General features: G+C 43.1%; 1 protein-coding gene across 5 annotated transcripts in view; it reads right to left on the bottom strand.

Moving 5' to 3' along the window:
- TSHZ2 (teashirt zinc finger homeobox 2) overlaps window positions 1-10,232 on the bottom strand; it is a 344,424-nt gene that overhangs the window by 115,515 nt on the left and 218,677 nt on the right. The window lies entirely within an intron of this gene.

The following is a 10,232-nucleotide window of genomic DNA, read 5'->3' on the forward strand; positions in this document are numbered from 1 at the left end:
AAACTAATGTAATTCTGGCCCCTTACTCAGGAGGAAGTCTACCTATATTTGTGGTACTAAATGTACATAACATAGAGACATGTGTGACATGCATAATCTATTAATCCTTATTAAAATATGCTGAAAACATTCCTAAATGGGTAAACTAGAATAATATTTTCTATGCCAGTGTACAGATTTTCTCTTTTTTAAAACCTTGTACCGCCAGTAATCTATTTTAACATCACAGCCCATAATCCAAATAAAGGGATTCTGACATTTTTATGCAGACAGCGTAAAGTTTCTGATCAATTCATAGAGATAAAAATTTACAACTCCACACCTCCTGCTGAATGGAGAATAATTTTGGTTACGCAAATGGCCTTGGGTACATCCAGTTGACATGGCATTTGAATAAATGACAGTGCTTGCATTGTATCGAGATGGAGAAGCCTTGGAGACACATAGCGAATATGGACAGCTCAGCCATCTATTAGACATGGACATATACTGATCTACCTTATATGATGTTAGAACTAGACTAGGTTAGTTGTCTTTAGTTCCCATTTATTTCAATGGGAGCTAAGTCAAGTCATGGCTAAGTCAAATTTAAACACAAATATATCTACTCTTACTAGCTCAAAATGCTCCAAGGCCATTCCTTTTCTCAATTTGGATTGAAGCTGCTTTAGGGAAATGCAGTATTTCATAGGACAAAACAGGATAGATATGGATTGTAACAAATATTTGTGTGTACACTACCACCCAAACCAACAATGAGAGCACACTGGAGGCTGTGTACACAATGGGAGTGTGTACACAGCCTATCTCACAGTGGTGTTCTAAGGCGGGGGAGGGCAGACGTCAGGCTTGTGGGATCTACTTTTTTTGTATTTAGAACTTAGAACTGGAGCCAGGTGTGAAAGACACACAGTAAGAGTTAAAGAACATAATAGCTCTGAGCAGCTGCTGCATGAACACATAGATTAGTTTTGAGCACCAGAACCAAACCAAGTTCACAGTCCTTTGACCCAAGAATCTGTTCCTGATGACCCCAAGCTTTCTTCAACCGTCTAATTTTGGGGGAGATCATTGTGTTGTTGCCATTGTTAAGACAGTTTTCAGATCTACTGAAAATCACCCCGAGATCTATCACTAGATCCTGTTCCAGCTTCTTCCCACCCCTGTTTAGAACAGTCTTCGTTTTAGGCAGAACTCCTTCCCCATCTTTGTACAGCAGCCCCAACTTAAACAATACTTTAGTTCAGGGGTAACTATTCCAGCTGTTGTGGGTGACAACGGCCATGAGCCACAATTGCCATGTTCAGTGGTAAAAGGACTGGTGGAAGTTGCCATATACGATCTATGGAGGGCACCATCTTGACTACTCTTGCCTTAATGAGGCTGAAGCTGTGGCTAGGTATAGGTAAAGGGAACCCTGATCATTAGGTCCAGTCGAGACCGACTCTGGGGTTGTGGTGCTTATCTCGCTTTATTGGCCAAGGGAGCTGGTGTACAGCTTCCGGATCATGTGGCCAGCATGACTAAGCCATTTCTGGCGAACCAGAGCAGCGCATGGAAACGCCGTTTACCTTCCCGCCAGAGCGGTACCTATTTATCTACTTGCACTTTGACATGCTTTCGAACTGCTAGGTTGGCAGGAGCAGGGACCGAACAATGGGAGCTCACCCCGTCGCGGGGTTTCGAACCGCCAACCTTCTGATTGGCAAGTCCTAGGCTCTGTGGTTTAACCCACAGCGCCACCCGCGTCCCTGAAGCTGTGGCTACGGCTACTACCATGCTAAAGCTGCTTATGGAAATCACACTCCATGTGGTTCTTGCAGGTAGCAAGTTTCAGAACTGCACCCATAGCAACCCCCCCCTAACCTGTCAGCCATCAGGGGCATGTGGTTCAGAACCAGGCAAGATGGCGGCATCACATTGGCAGGAGTTTGAATTCTTCCAGTGGCCCTGTCTTCTGGATTTTGGAATTGCACCCTGAAATCTATCTTTGAGGCCATACTGATTTTACTTTTATGGGGGAAATAAAAGCCATTTCTCCCTCCAATTTTCTGTTCCCTTCCCATCATGGTATTGCATATCCTCTTAGACGGTCTGACTGATAGAAGTAAGTTACAACCCCTCCCCCACAACACAGACAACATTTTCTACTTAATTAGGCTTTGACATGTTTACTATAACCTTTACAGAAGAAGAACTCGTGCTGAGAGGTCCTTCCCTCTTTTGAGACTGCTTGTTTGTTGGCATCGAAATTGGGAAGGCAGCGGATTGGAAAGCACCATCAAAGTTCAACCATCAGATGGTGAAGCCTATTTGAATAATGCTTAAAAATGCCAATAACCTTTAACCAGCAACAAAAAAGGAATGGAAAAGAAAGAAAGAGAAAAGGCAAAAAAGAGAAGTGTGCTATTTAATAACATGTATTTAAAAGCACTCACGTTTTCCTAAACCAATCATTTGTTTGGGGCATTTTCTTTAAGACAGCCAAAGCCCTTTAAAATGCAGATACTCAGGGTGCCTTAATGAATGCGCGTCGCATCCTCCCTGTGATTTCCATAAGAAGGTTTCACCATATGTAAATCTTCATATAAATTGAAATGCAGGAGATAAATTCATCAAAATGCTTGATTAGCAGGAGAGATTCTAGTAGAGCAACATACATATTTTTTATTTATTATTATTATTTTAAAAATCTACATATGTCAGCCACATGGTGGCAACCCTAAGTAACAAATTAAGGCCATTATACGCAATCAGTTTATTGCCCCAAAATGTCTTGATCAGGTGGGTGTAGAAATAAGATTCCAGATGTGTTTCGTTCCTCTGGATGGGCTAAGAGGCACTGTGCCCAGTGCGACAGATGCAAGGTGCAAATTACAAACCACCAGTAAACTGACAAACCCCTAACGAAATAAGGGCAGTGTGGGCAGGGAGACAGCAAAATACTCTTTACAAAAAATAAAAAAGCCTAAGAGTTCTAGGCTGGATTAAAAGTTTGGAAAAATCCAAGCAGCATGGATATCAAAAGTTCTCAAATGATGGTGGGACACTAGCAAGGAAGGAGACAGTCTACCCTCCGGTGGCAGGGAGTTTCAGACATCAAGCACCAGTACAGAAAAGTCCTTCTCATGCATTACTCCCAGATGTGGCTCTGAAGATGATGACACGCAGAGAAAGGTTTCATCTTAGAGTGCTGCCAGACCCATGAATTCATTTAGGTAATTTGGCCTCCTGCCATTTAGGGCTTTGAAGGTAATGGCCAGCTGTTTGAATTTCGTTCAGACCAGCAACCCTAATGAGGCTAATATCGCAAGGGATCATTTGACACCAAGGTTTTAACAGCAACATTCCGCATTCATTGAAATTTACGAACAGCCTTCAAGGGCAGCCTGGTGTGGAATGTGCTACAGTAATCCAGTTTAGCTGCAACGAATGCATCTGGGCTGGGCTACTGTGATGGTGCTACTCTTCCTGGTGCTACAGAATCTCCCTTCCTGGAGCCATGTAATGTGTTCAGTGTCCCACAGTTCATGCTGTTCTTTCACCCTCGGGTCTTTGTAACACATCTGTGCCACTGGTCCTGACTAAACAGCTTGTAGGATCAAGCAGTTAATCAGTTTAAATCATAGTACTTCAGCTGAATTAGTTTACAGTTTGAGCATATAACGTTTCATTTCTGCATTTTAATGAGCAGGGCCTAATTTTTCTTCTTTGTTTTTGAAACATACACTTTTTCTGTTAGGTTAAAAAGAAAAAGAAAACACTGGCAACTGCTATTTTCAGTCATTTAGACTCTCTTTTTCCACATATAGCAAGATTTCTTAAAATATATGCATACATGGCTCTTTCCAAGTCTGGAAAATTTCGTTTTGGCCAAGAAATGGGACAGTGAATCATTGTCCTCCAAAATAACGCCGCTAATCCATACAAAGCCCATATGCCATCTGCATTTTTTCATTCATATATCCCAATTCCTCTTAAAATAACATTGCAACGAAAGCAATCTCACAGCGCTTGGAGGTGATCTTGTTTCCTTTGCTTCTGGAAGGAATATCTTTTTGTTGTTGTTTTTTTTCTCCCTCTTTTTGGCATGAGACTGTTTTCTTTCTTTAAAATATTTCATGCAGATAATGGATAATGACCACTTCTCTTGAAAACGTCTAACTACATTAGCTATCCAAACGCAAATCCCAACCTGGTTCATTGTTGTAGTTCATGGTTGCAGATCCATCATGTTCGTTTGCTTTTTTGCTTTTTTTTGGAAGAGGAGGAGTAAAGATAAACTACCTCTGGTGGAAAGCCCAATTTTAACTCTTCCATGGCTGCAATCCTGTTCACATTAACCTGGGAGTAAGAAACCATTCCTAGACAGCATCTTGAGAAGTAGAGACACCACCTTGCCAACAAAGGTTCGTATAGTTAAAGCTATGGTTTTCCCAGTAGTGATGTATGGAAGTGAGAGCTGGACCATAAAGAAGGCTGATCGCCGAAGAATTGATGCTTTTGAATTATGGTGCTGGAGGAGACTCTTGAGAGTCCCATGGACTGCAAGAAGATCAAACCTCTCCATACTGAAGGAAATCAACCCTGAGTGCTCACTGGAAGGACAGATTGTGAAGCTGAGGCTCCAGTACTTTGGCCACCTCATGAGAAGAGAAGACTCCCTGGAGAAGACCCTGATGTTGGGAAAGATGGAGGGCACAAGGAGAAGGGGACGGCAGAGGACGAGATGGTTGGATAGTGTTTTCGAGGTTACCAGCATGAGTTTGAGCAAACTGCGGGAGGCAGTGGAGGACAGAGGTGCCTGGCGTTCTCTGGTCCATGGGGTCACGAAGAGTCGGACACGACTAAACGACTAAACAACAACAAAGAAACCATTCAGCAGCAAAACATCCCCACTTCTATTCCATTGTGGTGTGTGTAAAATGGGATTTGGGGTAGGGTGGGGGCATTGCAGAGGTGTTTAAATTTTCCCATGTATAGAGGGACTTTCCCCCTCCCTGTCTCATTACACTGCACTACGGTCATTCAATGATGTTCAATATTGAGGAATTAAGGACATATCAATCAATGGAAGGACTTTTTCATGCAGTTCAGTAGCAGTCATGGAGCAGAGGTTCTTTGGGGGGGGCATTGCTTACATGGCTTCCCAAGTTCACTGCTGGTAACAGAGTGGGGGACAGGCGAGGTGGCAGGGCAGCATGAGCCCCTGGTCCACAACCTCAGCCCCCTTGCCCCTCCTGCTCCCAATTCCCAGTAATCTCTGCTTTAGGAAGTCAGATAAGCAATGGAGCCTTACTGTGCTGGCTGCTACCAGCACTGTTAGAGTGTGGAATTCATTCCCACAAGACGTGATGATGGCCACCAATTCAGACAGCCATAAAGAGGGATCAGGCCAATTAAGGAGGATAAGATGATCCAAGCAGAGACATCACCTTGCCAACAAAGGTCCGTATAGTTAAAGCTATGGTTTCCCCAGTAGTGATGTATGGAAGTGAGAGCTGGAGCATAAAGAAGGCTGATCGCCGAAGAATTGATGCTTTTGAATTATGGTGCTGGAGGAGACTCTTGCGACTCCCATGGACTGCAAGAAGATCAAATGTATCCATTCTTAAGGAAATCAGCCCTGAGTGCTCACTGGAAGGACAGATTGCGAAGCTGAGGCTCCAATACTTTGGCCACCTCATGAGAAGAGAAGACTCCCCGGAAAAGACCTTGATGTTGGGAAAGATTGAGGGCACAAGGAGAAGGGGATGACAGAGGATGAGATGGTTGAACAGTGTTCTTGAAAATACAAACATGAGTTTGACCAAACTGCAGGAGGCAGTGGAAGACTGGAGGGCCTGGTGCGCTCTGATCCATGGGGTCACGAAGAGTCAGACACAACTAAACAACAAAGATGATTCGTGGTGCCTAGTTTAGGCTATATACTACCTCCCTGAGTAGCAGTCACTAGGAAGAACAGCAAGAGAGGGCCATTGTGCTCATGCCCCAATTGTAGACTTTCCCAGGAGGCTCTATTTGGGCACGATGGGAAACAATATACCGGACTAGAGAGGCCCCTAGTCTGATCTAGCAGGACTCTTCATGTGTTCTCATGAACACGGCATTGGCACTCATGAGACTGTGCTGCAACCAGTTAGAAATTGTTTTGTGGCATGTAAACTGCTTCATGAATATCTGTCTTGAAAAAATGGTCTAGAAATGTTGCCAATGAATAACAAAAAAATAAGGTGTGAAATTCACCCTTAGGAAGCTCTAAATGGTCGGGAGCCAGACTATTTCAGCAGTCACCTCCTTCCATATAACCCGACTTGGAAAATAACAATTTTTCTTGTATGGTGTAGTGATTAGAGTGTCAGACTAAGGCCACATTCACACCATGCATGCCACATTAAACAGTCATGGCTTTCCCCAACGAATTCTGGGAGTGGTTTAACAATCAATCCCTCTTCATAGGAGAACTCTGGGGATTGTAGCTCTTTTAGGCGTCTCCTAACAGCTCTCGGCCCCCTTAGCAAACTACAGCTCCCAGAATTCTTTGGGGGAAGCCATGACTGTTTCAAGAGGTATCATAGTCCTTTAAACATATGGTGTGAAAATGTCCCTGAACTAAGGGAAACCAAAACCATATTGAGCCATGAAGCTCATTGGGTGTCCTTGGGCCAAGTCACTGTCTAGCAGCCTAATCTACCTCACAGGGTTGTTGTAAGAATAAAGTTGCAGTACACTTACTAGATGAATAGTGGCTGGAGGAAATAAAACACATAGGAGCCATTCTATCTGCCCTTTCGACAATGGAGGTGTAGCAGATAGGTACAATTGTTCTGGCTTTGATGGTCAAAATGTGGAACGACTTCATTGCGAAGGCATTTCTGGCTCCTTTTATTGCCTGTGTTTAGGTTGGCTTTGAAAACAGATTTCTTACAGCGGATGTTTTAAAGATTTGGCTCTTATGCTGCAATCCCAGACCTGTCTATTTTAAGTCCCATTATGTTCAATAAGGCTTACCCCCAGGTAAGTGGTTATATAGAATTGTGCTGTGTGTCTATTTTATAGATGACTGCTACTTCCTGTCATTTTTTGGTTGGTGAGGCAAGACAGACACACTTGTTAACAGTTGCTAAAGTCAAGATACTTATCAGAGCTCCTGTGGCCCATTAAGTACGCCTGCCATTTGCATTATAAAGCTGGGCTCACCCCGTGAAGTTGGGGAAAGGAGGACTGCAATCTCATTTCAATTAATTAAAAAGCTTTTTAACACACTGATTAATCAGACAGCATGTTTTAGGATTGTTGTTGTTGTTTTAAAAAAAGAATGCTAAGTATTTTTAAATATAGGTACCTATAAAAATTGCTGCCTGCAGACACCATTTTGAAAGAGGCATCACTTTCCCTCTGACACAGAATGGAAAGCCTCCTCTAAACTGGTTCCTGATAAGACTCACGCATGCACCATCTAAAACAGTGGTTGGGGACCTGGGGCTCTCCAGATGTTGCTCATAGTTTCTGGCCATTGGCCGTGATGACTGGGATTGATGGACTCCAACAAGATCTGAAAAGACATAGGGTTCCCAGGTGGGAGATGCAAGAGTCTACCTTTCTGTATGTGGATGACAGGATATATATGATAAAAATATGGTAAAGGGCCTTACAAGTATTTCTCTCTTTCTCTTCTCTTGCTTTTTATTTTTGTGTTTTTTAAAAATATTCTTTTTCTGTAGACTAGTTTGATTCTTATTGTATTTTACCATAGATGATAGATAGATAATAGATAGATATAGATAGATAGATAGATAGATAGATAGATAGATAGTTCTCTAACACTGATTTTTTAAATTAAAGAACCCCATGAATATTACTTTTCTTTCAATCTGTTTGATCATTATTGATTATGTTATCATTTTAAACACTGTACTTCAGCCTAGGATCAAAGGGCAGTTTGCAGTGTAAAACACACACACAAATACTGCACACATCGTAGTAACAAATGAAAACAACAACTCTCCCCATTCACAGTTTCAATGGCCATAGATTGCATAATTAGCCAAAGGCCTTGGAGAAGAGGAATGTTTGATTAAAGATAGGTAAGGAAGGCTCCAGGCAAGCCTCCCTAGGGAGAGCATTCCACAAGCAGGGAGTCACCACAGAAAAGGCCCGTTCCTGTGTTGCCACCCTCCGGAGCTCTCGTGGGGGAGTCACATGAGGAAGGGTCTCAGATGATGATTGCAGGATCTGGGTCAGTTCAGATGGGGAGAGGTGGTCCTTGAAGTATTGTGGTCCTATGCCATTTAAGGCTTTATAGGTCAAAACCAGCACTTTGAATTAGGCCCAGAAACTCATTAGCAGCCAGTGCAGTTGGGCCAGGATTGGTGTTACATGCTTAAACCATCTTGCCCCGATGACTATCTTGGCCACTGAATTCTGCATCAGCTGAAGCTTCTGAACTGTCTTCAGGGGCAGTCCCCTGTACAATGTGCTGCAGTAATCTAAGCTAGAGAGGTTACCAGAGCATAGACATCAGAAATTAGGCTATCCCTGGCCAGATAGGGCCACAGCTGGGTGACCAGCCAAAGCTGATGGAAGACATCACTGAGCCTCAAGCAAAAGCAATGCATCCAATTTAATGTATTAAGACTTACTTGATCAACTGATTAAGGTTATTATAACGGGGTGAAAACGGAAGCCCCTTAAACAAACCAACTCCTATCTATTCCCATGTCCAGGTACACACTCCTAAGCTATTCATTTCCAGAGCCAACTCTCACGTACACTTACTGGGAAAGTAAGCTCCACTGAATTCAATGGAACTTACTTCTGAGTAGGCATGTATCCAGCTGCATTTCTGCATTTCCAACCCTCGTTAACTTGTCCTTCCCTTTATTGTCTTCCTCCACGGTCAGTGTTTAAACTGTAAGCTCTTCAGGGGCAGGGATTTTTTTTTGCTGCTGCTGCTGTTGTTGTTCATGAAGTGCCCAGTACACTGATGCTGCAATATCAATTAATCCTAAGAGTGGTTATTGATGTGGAAGCGCCACAGTTATACTCTAGTCTGTTTTGAACCTGGTTGCACGAAGAGGTAAGGGTATGTAGTGAGCTTGACTGCTGCCTCTGCCTTTTTCCCTTCCTGTTGTGGCAACTCACACCTTCCTGCTCCCTGGGTTGTGCCATGCAAAACATTCTTGAGTCTGTTCACGCTCCACAGACAACTTATTATCCACAAGGGGGAGCCTCCAGGCAGAAGGAGAGAGAGAGAGAGAGAGAGAGAGAGAGAGAGAGAGAGAGAGAGAGAGCCAGAGCCACAACCGGGAGGCTATTCTTAATTATTATGTCCACAGGAAAACACGACAGCTGCCTGCCAGAGTCAAAGCTACAACACGGGAAAGCGGAAAGCCGGCTCATACTGAACCAGACCATTGGTACATCTAGTTCAGTATCCTCTGCAATGACGGCTCTCCAGGACTTTGAAAAAAATCTCTCCCAGTCCTACCTGGGGACTGAACCGGCAACCTTCTGCATCCAAGGCAGATGTTCTGCTACTGGGCTACAGCCCTTCCTCAAAGACTTGACCAACAATAGAGTTTGTCAATGGGAATTTTGGCAATGCTGTTCTTGAGCTGAGCCACGATTTTATAAACCACAGATCACTCAGATCTTTGCATGAGTAATATCTACACCTGTATTTATTTGGAGCATGCAACAGACCAGCTATCCTCTTTTTTTTTAAAGGCATATAAATCCAAGAGTAATTTTGGGTGGTGTTTTTTTTCTTTAAGTGAAATTGCTTGCATGAGCAAGCTTCAGGAGGAGATAGTTTCAGAAAAGCGAATGCTGTAACTAACCATAACTGCTCCAGTTGTGAAGCATATATTGTGCCCCCTCCTGTATTGCCCTCTACTGCTATTGGTATCAATTTACATTAGAACAATAGATTTAGAATGGAATAAGAATAGTTACCATCAGTGGCAGCTGATAACATTTTGACCGGGTAGGGCCGCAATTTTTAACCTTGCTGTTTTCATCACAATCTAGGGCTTGTACAACACTTAATTTGGAAAATGTGCAATAGCTCATGTGCAGAGAGTCACTGTCTACTCACTAAAAAACAAGAAGCAGCAATTATTTTCTGCATATCTGCAGACTGGGGAACAGTTTCCAAGTGAAAGAGTCCAAGTAGGATTTTCAGACAAGATTGACTCCATACCTCTTATTTAGAAAGTAAGGCATACCAC

This window comes from Podarcis gaigeae (genome assembly GCF_964106915.1).
Source record: "Podarcis gaigeae genome assembly, chromosome: 6".
NCBI classification, from domain to species: Eukaryota; Metazoa; Chordata; class Lepidosauria; order Squamata; family Lacertidae; genus Podarcis; species Podarcis gaigeae.